Below are 13,786 nucleotides of genomic sequence, written 5' to 3' on the forward strand. Positions count from 1 at the left end.
TCTAACGCACCTACTCTCAGCAAATGTGAGTTTCAACTATATTCAAGAATATACATATGTTGCCCATCCTAGGCATTTGTCTGTTTCTCTGAGGTTAGGAGATTGTTTGCACTGAAATGAAGGGCTCCCACACACTGAGACAATGGGGATGTTCTATCGGGAATCCACTAAAGCCAGCTGGCCTGGGTCTGAAAAAGCATGGGATAAAACCGGACTTGCTGAACATAGCGGACAATGAGGACTACTGAGAACTCAAGAACAATGGCAATGGGTTTTTGATCCTACTGCACGTACTGGCTTTGTGGGAGCCTAGGTTGTTTGGATGCTCACGTTACTAGACCTGGATGGAGGTGGGTAGTCCTTGGACTTTCCACAGGTCAGAGAACCCTGATTGCTCTTTGAGCTGATGAGGGAAGGGAACTTGATCGGGGGAGGGGGAGGGAAATGGGAGGCGGTGGCGGGGAGGAGGCAGAAATCTTTAATAAATAAATAAATTAAATAATAAAAAAATATATACTCTTGCCTTGCCAAAAAAAAAAAAAAAAGAAATGAAGGGCTAGACTCAAAATTTGCTATGAACTGTGAGATTGTTTCTCTGAACCCTTGAATCAGTAGTTCAATTGCTTAATTTCACCAACCATGTCTTGACTCTCAAAACACAGTAGATGTTCTTCCAAACAGACAGTGTGTACTTGTCCTCATTTAGTCCTAGATTCTCAGCCGCTGAGAAACATGTCATCCAACACAAGAACTCAGCACAGCTTAAGAAGCACTAAGACCTGGCTACTCTAAGAGAAGGAATGCCCTGCACACAGTGCAGTAAGAGCTGCCTTCTTGAAAGGTCCTTGCAACTCGCTTGATGTGCTTTCCCAGAATCATTTCTGTCACTACGGGTATAATGGTTAGCATCCTCAGCAGCCTTGAAGTGTGTGGATGAGGATGAGTGCTAGAGCTCACAAGTGCTGACATAGTAGAAACAAACAATGCACACTGTGAAACCATAGCTTCAGGATGTGGTCCTTAAGCCTCTGGAAAAGTTCATTTACGTGGGTCCTTATGGTTGTCAAAAATACCCTGGACAGTCTTAGCCATTACTTCTGTTAAAAATGATTTCATTTTTCTTTAGTGTTTTTTTCTTTCTGTGCATATTTTTACTTTGAAATAAATATCTTTATATAATCCTTACACAGAAATAATCCTCTAAAGTATGTGGAAGCCATGTTTATATGTATGTATATTTGATTAATTTTTTTTACCATTTTGCCACTAAACCTGAAATCAATAGGTAATCTTAATATTTCTATCAGCTAAATATGTATAGAAATGGATTCTGTGTCACTAAAAAGTCAAAGCAAATTCTTTTCTTTGTGAGGGTAAAAATTTATTTTTGTGTACTGAAAGATTATTTAAGAATATATTTGTAAATTTTAGAACATCTATGTTATTTTTTAAGTTATATTAAAAAATTTTACTTGAAGGTTTAGCCTGCATGCACGTCTATGTGCTACATTCATGCCTGCTGCCCACAGAGGCCAGAAGAGGGTGTCAGATCCCTTGGGATTGGGGTTACACAGTTATGAGATGCCATATGGGCACTGGGAACTGAGCCCAGGTCTCCTGAAGAGCAGTAAATGTTCTTAACCATTGAGGCATCTCCCCAGTCCCATTAACTTTTTTATTCAATTAAAAAAGCCTTTTCCACCATGATATTTCTTATATCTTTCCTTGTTACATTTTATAGAATGTTATCACATTATCTTTGAAAATTGAAAATCACCTTTGCATGCATGTTCACAAGTAAACATGCTGATGTGTGTGCCTGAGGTGGTGAGATGAGGATTGAATCCCTTGTTATATGATAACTCTACTTTAGTTTTTGACACTGGCTTTCTCATTAATCTAAACCCCATCAATTGGTTTAGACTGTCTGGCTTCCCATGGCTGGGATTATAGGCACATGCCACTCCATCGGGCTTGTTTCTTGGGTTCCGGGCATGACAAACTCAAATTTCATTCTTTACCCACTCTGCTAACTATTCCACCTACAACTCAAAAGCTTTAGTGTGTGGTCTTTACTTGATCACCAAGTCCTAACTCATAAGTATTCGTTATTCTCTGTGCCTGCATGAAGCTCTTCAAGATTTCAAAACATTGAGGCTTAATAAGTTAATCATCACCAAGTTATATGATCTATCTAACCTCATTCAGTTAGGTTTCTACATGTACCATTTCAAGATCTTAAGTTTTAAAATAAAAAGAAGCTAAGGCAGACCAACTCAATAACACTGTCTCACAGCCACTTGCTATGTTGGCCCAAGCAGGACCTTTTTAAAGCCTGCATGTGATACCAGTGTAAAAATAAAGTTAGGCACAATTGGGCACTTGTTGGAACACTAGGAAGGAGGACCCAAAGAGCAGCAGAAACAACATAAACAGCTAAACTCTTTTGCTGTATTTTTTCAATGAAATCAGTAATCTAACAATTCTCCAATTCAGGGAGCATAACATGAAGAAATGGTTCCCAGTTATCTCTGCTTTGCTAGTAGTTTTTGGGTTCAACAGGACCAACTAGCATAATTCTGTAACTTCTTGGCTATGGTATACTGGTTGGTTTATGGCTTTATTTCTTTCTTGGTATCTAGCTTGTCTTATTATACATAATATACTCTCAGCTGCTTGATTTACTGTTCATGCCTTCTAGTCTCCTTATAGAAACTCTGTGTTATAGAAGAGATGTCTGCAATGGCATCTTCTTTTGTTTTGTTTTCCTTTTTTTTTTTTGTCTCAGCACCATGGTTGGTGTTAGGTCATAAATTCAGATTTTATCTTCACAGGTAAGCTGTGATTGAGAAGTAGTTATTATTTATCAAAAATGTCTTTATTCACTTCTTCATTCTGTTTACAAATTCAACTTCTTGTCTGCTAAATCCCTTCCCAAATGGAACATGTCAGCTACCTCCCCCTTCTAGTTGGAAGCTTCTCTTTCAACATTGTGGATCTAATCAGAGCTCCATGAAGCTTTAGAAAATTACAAGTCAATGGGTTACATAGACTAACTAATACCACATCAATTATTGTAAGAATAAATTTCAGCATCGTGGTGAAGTGGGAAGGCTTTTCCAAAAGAGCAATACTTCTTTGCCTCATGTTTTAAAAATAAAGTAATATAAAAGAGTAACTGTATTTTCAGTGACAGCTGTGTTAAAACCTTAAACACCTGAGATGCATGTGCCCCTGGCATTAAAGGATACCTCTTTGTACAGCATCTCTCGGGTATCGCGAGCTTTTATCACAGAATGATTTTCTATGATGGGTCTCTAGATTCTACAAGCGGCTTTAGAAAGGCTTGTGATTTTGCATCAACAGTTACAGTAACTAGAGAAGAATTATTACTTCCTTAACTTTGTGGTTCTGTCTGCCGACAGAAAAAATAGCTAAAAATATCAAAGCCAGATGGCTCTAAAGGAAATGCCTCTGATGCTTTGGCTGTTGTTAAGACACCCCAGGAGGGACTCTTTTATGGCTGGTCACCACAGCCTGTCTTACTGGCCCATCTGCTCACTAAATCTTGTGTAAGAGCACTCATGGACTATGTTATCTTTAATTGAGTAGCAGAGAGTCTCATTCTTTTTGTGATATCTAACTTTATATTAACAAATTTGAGGGGGACTAGATTAAAATAAACAGACAGTGTAATATTTTTAATATATCTGTAGGCTCATAAGACTTCAGCTAAAACAGAAAGGAGATTTCTGAGAGTAATTGAGGCATCATTCTGACTAACAGAACTTTTTCTTATTGCTTCACAAGTGACAAGCTAGAACAGCCAGGCATGGAAGGACTGTGACAATCCATTTCCTTCTCCGGCGACTTGGCAGGAAATGATGTTTTAGAACTCTACTGAACCCCTAGCATGAAAGTGATAACGCATAAGGGTGACTGCTTATATCTGACCCATCATGCCTCCATTTTGGTACAGTTGATAGACAGCATTGTTAAGAAATGACTACATCTGGAAAATCCCAGAACATGTTGGCAGACCTGTCTTCTGAGGTGGGGGCGGCCCTGATTTATAGGCTGGCTTAGTAGAGTTTCATGCTGTAACTTTTAACCTATTTAAAGTTGTCAAGATTTTAAGCACAAGTTTGCAAAAATCCCTACATATTTAAGATTTAAGTCACAGAGCAGTAATGTAGTGAACTCAAGGTCACACCTAGACATTTTCATATAACTTTTACATGGTCATGGATTTTAGCAGAGCTGTTGAGAAGACATGATTTTTTGTTATAATTTTATTTTATTTTTTGGCAAAGATATTATGGGAAAGATGTACCATACACAAATGCAAGGCTTTCCTTAAAAATTAGTCTTACAAAAACACTCAGAAATGGGATTCACTTTAAGTCTTTACTGCTTTTTGAAAACTAATAATAAAATACTATACTGATTTTTTTCTATAAAAATTCAGACTTAAGATAGCTTAAGAGCCTTAGGAAATATTGTATTTTAGGCTTATGAGGGGAAATTATCTGATTATACCTCATGTGAAGTACAAAGATTATAGAGGGAAATTAGTTCATGTCAATTCATTCCTAATTTATTGGTTGATCCAAATGGTGATGTTTTTGTGTGTAATGAGATTTAAGCATGAGCAGGTAGACAGCTATGCACATTTGGAGACTCTGGCATCTGAATGACAACAGCTATGCCATAACTAATAAGAAGTAGAAACTATGATTCACCTAAGGGTTTTCAAGCTCTTTTGGGGAATGGAGAACAGGGAATACCAGGATGATCAAGGGCACTATATTTTCTACTTTGCAAATGCTGTAAAAATTACATTTTATATACATAACAAACCATATAATAAAAGACAGATTTTTAAAAACAGGCTGTGGTATCTAAATTTTAAAAAAAAAATTTTTTTTAAAAGCATTTTTTTTTCATTTTACACACCAATCCCAGTTCCTCTCTCTCCTCCTTCCATTCTCTCCATCTCCCCACCTCCCCATTCAATCCTCCACCCACTAATCAGAGAGGGTAAGGCTTCCACGGGGAGTCAACAAAGTCTAGTACATCACTTTAAGGCAAGACCCTCCCCACTATATCTAGGCTGAGCAAGGTTTCCCTCTGAAGAGAATGGACTCCAAAAAGCCAGTTTGAGCAGTAGGGATAAATTCTGGTCCCACTGTCAGTGGTCCCACAGACTGTCCCAGCCATCAACTGCCACCCACATTCAGAGAGCCTAGTTTGGTCCTATGCAGGTCACCCCACTGTCAGTCTGGAGTCAGTGATCTCCCATTAGCTCAGGTAAACTGTTTCAGTGGATATCCCCAACATGGTTGTCAGCCCTTTGCTCATATTATCGCTCTTCCCTCTCTTCAACTGAACTTTGGGTGCTCAGCCCAGTTCTTGGCTGTGGATCTCTGCATCTGCTTCCATCAGTTGCTAGATGAAGGTTCTATGATAAGACTTAATGTAGTCATCAATCTGACTACAGGAGAATGCCAGTTCAGGTACCCTCTCCACTAATGTTTAGGGCCTTTTCTGGGGTTATCCTTGTGAATTCCTAGGAATTTCCCTAGTGCCAGGTATTTTGCTAGTTCCATAATGGCTCCCTCAATCAATATATCTCTTTCCTTGCTCTCCCTTCTGTCCTTCCCCCATCTCAAACATTCCCTCATGTTCTCCTCCCCTTCTCCTTCTCATTTCACCCCCCACTCCCAATTTTCGCAGAAGATCTTCTCTATTTCCCTTTACCAGAGGGATCCATGTATGTTTCTTTTAGGGTTCTCCTTGTTACCTAGCTTCTCTGGAGTCACGGACTACAGGCTGTTTATCTTTTGCTTTATGAATAATATCCATTTATGAGTGAGTACATACCATGCTTGTTTTTCTATGTCTGTGTTACCTCACTCAGGATTTATTTTTTCTCAGTCTACCCATTTGCATGCAAATTTCAAAATGTCACTTTTTAAGCACTGAGCAGTGTTCCATTGTATAAACATACCACATATTCTTTATCCATTCTTTGATTGATGGGCATCTAGGTTGTTTGAAGGTTCTGGCTGTTACAAATGGTGCTGCTGTGACTATAGTTGAGCAAATGTCCTTGTATGATTGAACATCATTTGGGTATATGCCCAAGAGTGGTATTGCTGAGTCTTGAGGTAGGTTGATTCCCAATTTTCTGAGACCATCATACTGATTTCCAAAGTGACTGTACAAGTTTGCCCTTCCACCAGCAATGGAGGAGTGTTCCCCTTACTCTGCATCCTCTCTAACATAAGCTATCATTGGTGTTTTTGATCTTAGCCATTCTGACAGGTGTATATGGTATCTCAGAGTCGTTTTGACTTTTATTTCTCTGATGACTAAATATGTTGAGCATTTCATTGTCTTTCAGACATTTGAGATTCTTCTGTTGGAATTCTATTTAGATCTGTACCTCATTTTTAAATTGTACTATTTATTTTGATGTCTAATTTCTTGAGTTCATTATTTATTTTGAAGATCAGTCCTCTGTCTGACGTGGGGTTGGTGAAAATCTTTTCTCATTCAGCTGGCCAATGTTATGTCTTAATGATTCTGTCCTTTGCCTTACAGAAGCTTCTCAATTTCAGAAGTGCCCATGTATTACCTGTTGCTGTCTGTGTCTGTGCTACTGGTGTTATGCTTAGGAAGTGAGTGGGCGTCTGCGCCCATGTGTTCAATGCTAAAGAATACCTTTTGTACCTGTTATTTAAAGAGAAGTGATAAGTCTCATTTGCTTGGAATGGCTTCAAAAATTTGACACAAAGTTAAGATAAAGACAAAATATACATTGGCGTAAGTCAGCTTAGTATGTTTCAAAATTTTTCAGTTTTTTTAATATTTTATATTAATGTTTAGCATGCATGTAGGTCTGTGCACTGTGAATATTCAGTGCATGAGGAGGCCAGAAGAGAATATCAGGTGCGACGGAACTTGAGCTATAGATAATGGTTGGCTTCTATGTGGATGCTGGGAATTGAATCTGAGTCTTCTGGAAGAGCAACCAGTGTGCTCTCAAATACTGAGTCATCTCTCTATCCCCAGGTTAAAACAATTTTAAAGTGAATTTCTATAAATGAATATTGAAATGTGTTATACTTTCATAAACTTGTGGTTTATATGTGTGCACACATATTTTTCTTTCATTAAATGTAAGGTTGAATTAATGGAATTGGCCTGTGAATATAGTTTGCTTGGGTTAAAATTCTAGTTCCTGGGCATTTTCCTTTAAAACAAACAAAATAATAAATATACTCTGGTATCCATACCACCTAAACACATTAAATTTTTTCTTGACTAGGAAGGCAAGCAGACCAGGGTAATGCTTAGCAGGGAGATAATAAAAACCAATATGTATTTCAGTTTCCTTATGCTTAAATAGATGCTATGATAATATTTACATGCCAGCATATGACCATTATGAAAACTGAATGAATTGATATACTTGTGTATTCTGTTGGCAGGTAAAGGATGGCCAACATCCCATAGCTCGCTTTTAATACTTTTACTGTATTTGGAATACACTACACATTCATATTTTCTTTGTTTAATTGAAGAGATCTATAAATATTTCAAGAACATGGAACAGAATAAGGGGAATTTCTTTTACTTTCTAGTAGGCTGTGTTCTTGCCTCAGGCAGTATCTTGGAGGCTGTGTCTCACAAAGGATCTGGGAGTCTAATTCATCAGTAGTAAACTCAGCCCGAACTTATAATTACTATGACTCTTAGGAAGTCTTTTAATTTTCAATGTTTGGAGTTTTGGTTTTTGCCCTTCTTTCAAATTACTGAGTCAATTACTTAGCGAAATGCCGTTCACGTTGTTATTGGTTTTGCATGCAGAATGGTTCAACAAAGCAAAACTAATAAAATGAACTTCGCAGAATATAAAGTATTAGTGGGAAAAAAAGAGTGCCAAAGGGTCTGTTTTTAACAAGAGTAATGGAAATGAGTGTGTGGCTCCGATGAAGGCAGCAACATACAGAACTTCTTTGTGGTTTCACAGGAAAAGGTGGCAACCCAACCTCAGCATGGAAGCAATCATGTAAAAGAATAATGCATTCTCAGCTTCACGGTGATAGTGCTTATATTTTTAGGTGCAGTGTGATTCTTAACTATGTGGGGCTGATAATTAAAATTAAGGTAGGTGCATGAATAATTCATGATGAAGGAAAATGGCTTACATATAAAAATGACACAGTCAGGCATTTCAGAATTAAAAAAATAAAAGTCCTCCACCATTCAGATATGTGTTACATACAAAGAGAAGTATCAGACAGCACATTCTTGAAAGAAAATGAATTTTTTTTTCTGAAATATTTCAGTGTGCCTGGACTTCACCAACTCATCTTCATTCACTAACCCTGGACCTTCTAATGTAAAATTACTGTGGAAACATAAATGAGAATGGAATCCTGAGATAATTGTATGCATATAGTAGTTTAACATTTTGGAAGATCTTTATAATATTTTAATGTTTATTAGTGAATTTAACTTAGGGTACCTCTGTGTTACTTTGTAATGCTGAATAATATTTTGATAGAAATTTCAAACTTTGATAATAGATCTTTGGAGAAATCCAGCTGTACTTAAAGGGATATTTTTTATTTGAAATACTAAAATTTAGAGAAGTTATGCTGTCTAAACCAATTCTTCTACCCTGTGTAAGATGACTGAGCCATAAAGAACAATACAAAACATTATGCACATATCCTGTTACACCAGCAAAATCCTCCCAAAAGCTTTTCTGCTCAAATATTCTTCCTCCAAGATACATCCTGTAACCACAGAAAAGGAATTACTCACCATTATGAAGTGTTTGTCTAATTATTCTTTATCAATAAAAAATTTGGGAGTCAGATATTGGAGTAAGAACCTGAATGATCAGAAAAGCAGTAGAGCAACGACCAGAGACCTCTTTTCTCTCTCGTTCCTTGACCCAGAAAGGGCATAACCCTCTTTAATCCCTGCCCTACTACCTCTTGTCTATCTGTCTTAAGTCCCCCAAAATCTCTATAATTAATTTTCGTGAGCTAGTAGCTAGCTCCACCTTCTGATTCAAAGCAAAATTTCATTGCCTGTCTTGGGAACATCAGAATGTGACCAAAATATCACACATTTCCCTTTTATGTCCAAATAAAAAGGAAAACTTTTAACATTGGCACAGAAAAACTATATACAATAAGAACAATTATCAGGGGCTGGAGGGATGGCTCCGAGGTTTAGAGCACTGGCTGCTCTTTCAGAGGTGCCGCATTCAATTCCCAGAAACCATTTGGTGATTGACAACAATTTACAATGAGATCTGGTGCCTTCTTCTGGCATGCAGGCATGCATGTCGATAGAATGTTGTATGCATAATAAATAAATAAAAATCAATCAATCAAACGAACAAAAAAAAACACCCAACAAGCAAACAACAAAAAGGACAGTTATCAAGTAAGAATTACATTCTTAATGTCCAGTCCATTTGTATTTGACATATTCTGAGAAAACACTCCATTATCTAGCCTATCTCAGTGAGTTCAACATTTTGTACCAAATTCACTTTCTATCCTTATCCTGCATGTCCAATTTGGACAGCTTGCTTTCAACAGTTTAAAAATGAATTCATTAATGTACTCTTTTATCTTATTTTTTTTTTTTTTGGATTTGCAAGACAGGGTTTCTCCATAGCTTTTGGTTCCTGTCTTGGAACTAGCTCTTGTAGACCAGGCTGGCGTCGAACTCCCAGAGATCCGCCTGCCTCTGCCTCCCGAGTGCTGGGATTAAAGGTGTGTGCCACCACCGCCCGGCTATATCTTATCATTTCTATATCCTCCTTTTTTCTTTTCAGAAAAAGATGCCTGAATCTAATCTTTGTTCAGTTTTTTTTCCTGACTATTACCAGTAACAACTTGTAACCAACCTTGCTAAATGATGACAAATATCCATAACCCATTGAATGATCAAACATTGCACATCTCTTCTTGGGAAAGTGGCCATTGTGTTCTCTGGATTGTTTCCTGTTATGTGGTTGGGGGAGATGATGATATCTCTAGGGGACCCTGAGAAAATTGAGATAATGTCTAAGTTTTGGGAGAGCTAGCTGTATCATCTGTTGTCAGTTTCTGTATAATTGGAAAGTGTGGGCTCATCTGAAGTCCTGTCTGGAGTAGTGCATTAGTCCGGAACATCTCAGCTAGCAGCCTTGAAACTGTCTGGAGCAATTTGTTGTCCAAAAGTGATCTTTGGATTTTGTTTGTCAGCGCAGTGGCATTACCACAATCCAGGTAGAATCATTGTTGTATGACCTCATCATCATTTGGGAGACTTCAAAGGTCACTGTTAGGGATGGTCATGGTTCACTGTAGCAAAACATTTAAAGTGTCATATGTAGCAGACTTCAGTGAGCTTAAAGGGCCACAATTTGTTAAGTACATTCAAAGCACACAAGCTTCATTTCTAGTTACTTGATTCAGACTCAAACCTGAAATAATATAAAGGAAGCTAGATGAAATGTTTTGCAAGAATTAATGCTCAATATGACCACTAATATCACACACACTTATATATCCTTATAAATTTTGAGATTATATTTATACATTGAAAGTTTTAAAGAGTAAAAATAAAACTAAAGGTTTATAAAATAAGTGGCAAGAGAGTAGTTCCTTAATTTTTTTTCTGTCCTATACCAGGCAGCTCTTCAGACATGAGACAGAGATTTTGGATTTTCCATGAACAAGAATGCTTAGTTTAGAGAATGGGAGAACCACATTCTAACTCTAAAGCCTACTTTAAATTTTATCCTGTTAGAAATGTTCTATACCATTAGGCCTTTTTCTGTTTGGCTAGTTAGTTTTTCAAGACAGTGTGTTTCTCAGTAACTATGGAGCCAGTCCTGGAACTCACTCTGTAGACCAGGCTGGCCTAGATATTTCACAGATAACTGCCTGCTTCTGCCTCCCGAGTGCTGGTATTGAAGGCATGCACCACCACCACCTGGCTCCATTAGGCCAATTTACTCTTTTCCCTGGGACATTTTCTTCAGATGTCTTATTTCTCTAGTGGTCTTCATTTTCCTTGGTTGGATGCCTTCTCCTGGAAATACAATAACAAAATCCTGTGCCAATCTTAAATTTTTGGATTTTCGTAAGTCAATTTATATCTGATCAAATTAAAGGAATTTGTTAGTCTTAAAAGTTAGTTTAGTCCCTTGTGTGATTCCACCCTGCATGCCTGTTCTGAGGAGCAGCAGGCAGTACCCTCGATCCTATTTCTCTGCCACTGAAGAACACGCCTCCACTTCATGGAAGACTCAATGGACATGAACCCTCTAAGGCCTCAGAACTATCTTTTCGGTTTTGAACTAAAAGCCGACAGAGATTATCACTTTAAGGTGGATAATGATGAGAATGAGTACCAGTTATCACTGAGAATGGCAAAAGACGAATTACACATCATAGAGGCAGAAACAATGAATTATGAAGGCAGTCCAATTAAAGTAACACTGGCAACTTTGATAATGTCTGTACAGCCAACAGTTTCTCTTGGGGGATTTGAAATAACACCTCTGTGGTCTTAAGATTGAAGTGTGGTTTAGGGCCAGTGGACATTAGTGGTCAGCACCTAGTAGCTGTAGAGGAAGATGCAGAGTCAGAAGATGAAGATGAGGAGGATGTAAAGCTGTTGAGTCTGTCTGGAAAGCAATCTGCTCCTGGAGGTGGCAACAAGGTTCCATAGAAAAAAGTAAAACTTGATGAGGATGATGATGAAGATGATGAGGATGCCGAAGATGCCAAAGATGATGATGATGATGACGATGATGATGATGATGATGATGATGATGACTTTTGATGATGAGGAAGCTGAAGAAAAATTTCCAGTGAAGAAATCTGTACAAGATACCCCAGCCAAAAATGCACAAAAATCATACCAAAATCGAAAAGACTTACAACCATCAACACCAAGATCAAAGTGTCAAGAGTCCTTCAAAAAACAGGAAAAAAACCCCAAAACACCAAAAGGACCTAGTTCTGTAGAAGACATTAAGGCAAAAATGTAAGCAAGTATAGAAAAAGATGGAAGCCAAGTTCATTAATTGTGTGAAGAATTGCTTCCGGATGATTGACCAGGAGGCTAGTCAAGATCTCTGGCAGTGGAGGAAGTCTCTTTAAGAAAATGGTTTAAACAGTTTGAAATATTCCATCTTGCTTAATTTCTGTAACAGTTGATATATCTGGCTGTCCTTTTTATAATGCAAAGTGAGAACTTTCCCTACTGTGTTTGATAAATGTTGTCCAGGTTCCATTGCTAAGAATGTGTTGTCTAAAATACCTGCTTAGTTTTCAAGGATGGAGCTCCACCCTTTACTTGGTTTTAAGTATGTATAGAATGTTATGATAGGATGTAGTAATAGTGGTGGTCAGATGTGGAAATGGTAGGGAGACAAAAATATTCATGTGAAATAAACTCAGTATTTTAAAGAAGTTTTAAAAAAAGTTAGTTGCCGGGCGATGGTGGCGCACGCCTTTAATCCCAGCACTTGGAAGGCAGAGGCAGGCGGATCTCTGTGAGTTCGAGACCAGCCTGGTCTACAGAGCTAGTTCCGGGACAGGCTCCAAAGCCACAGAGAAACCCTGTCTTGGAAAAAACAAAACAACAACAACAAAAAAAAAAAAACAAAAAAAAACAAATAAAAAAAGTTAGTTTATATTGAATGGCCAAACTGTTTGATGAGCTTTCACCATTTTAAATAAAGATGTCTGTCCTGTTCCAGTCTAATCTTTATCATTTTCAATGGTAGCCATAGCTTTTCTTCTTCCGTGGAAACAAATGCAAAACCTCTTTCAAAATGTAACATATATCCTGGCTTTCTTTCTGAGGTCAACACATCTTTAAAGGCTGATTTAATTCAGTAGTTTTTCTACTTTCTAGTGTCTCTGCAGCTGCCATTTTTTTTCTCATTGGCATTTAAAAATTTGAAGTTAACGAAGAATTGTGCAATCTATATCTGGGGGAGTCCTTACTGCCCATTTATGTTTATGAAGCATATTTTTAAAAGTGCAATTAGATCTTTTTATAACCACTTGCCCTGAAGGATTATGTGGTATACCGGTAATATGCATTATGTTGTAATATGCAAAAAACTGTTTCATTTTACTAGATACATATTGTGGAGCATTGCCAGTCTTATTTTGTACATCCCTATGATGGGCATCTAATAATTGTATAATTACGTAACCAGTATTTTTAGAATTCAAAGCAGTCTCCCATTGAAATCATGAATATGTATCTATGGTATGATGTACATATTTTAATTTTCCAAACTCTAGAAAATGAAACACATTAATTTGACAAGTTTCATTTCTTTTAGAACACTGGGTTACTTTCTCTACATAGTGGAGTTTGGTTATACAAAGAACAAGTAGAACATATCCTTATAATTTCCTTAACATGGTGCTTCTTATGAAATTCTGAGGCTTCTAACATATTTCCTACAAACAGATGATCAGTTTCATCATTACTTGTAGTAGAGTGCCTGACAGACCAATATTGGATCTGATATGTGTTATATAGAAGGAATGATTTCTATTTCTATTATTTGTTATACTTGATTAAATATTAAAGTTAATTCTGAATTATCTGGAATAAATTCAGTAGTTTCAATATATAAACAGAGACTGACTGCTCATTTATTTCCTGGCCAACAAAAAACAAATAATCATACAGAAACTATATTAATTACAACATTGTTTCACCTATTAGCTCAGGC

The 13,786-nt window shown here is 37.3% G+C and overlaps 1 pseudogene; it reads left to right on the forward strand.

Moving 5' to 3' along the window:
- Nucleotides 1-11,320: 11,320 nt before the first annotated feature.
- Nucleotides 11,321-12,329, forward strand: LOC142846972 (nucleophosmin pseudogene; annotated as a pseudogene).
- Nucleotides 12,330-13,786: the final 1,457 nt, after the last annotated feature.

The sequence above is a fragment of the Microtus pennsylvanicus genome, chromosome 3, assembly GCF_037038515.1.
Source record: "Microtus pennsylvanicus isolate mMicPen1 chromosome 3, mMicPen1.hap1, whole genome shotgun sequence".
NCBI lineage: Eukaryota > Metazoa > Chordata > Mammalia > Rodentia > Cricetidae > Microtus > Microtus pennsylvanicus.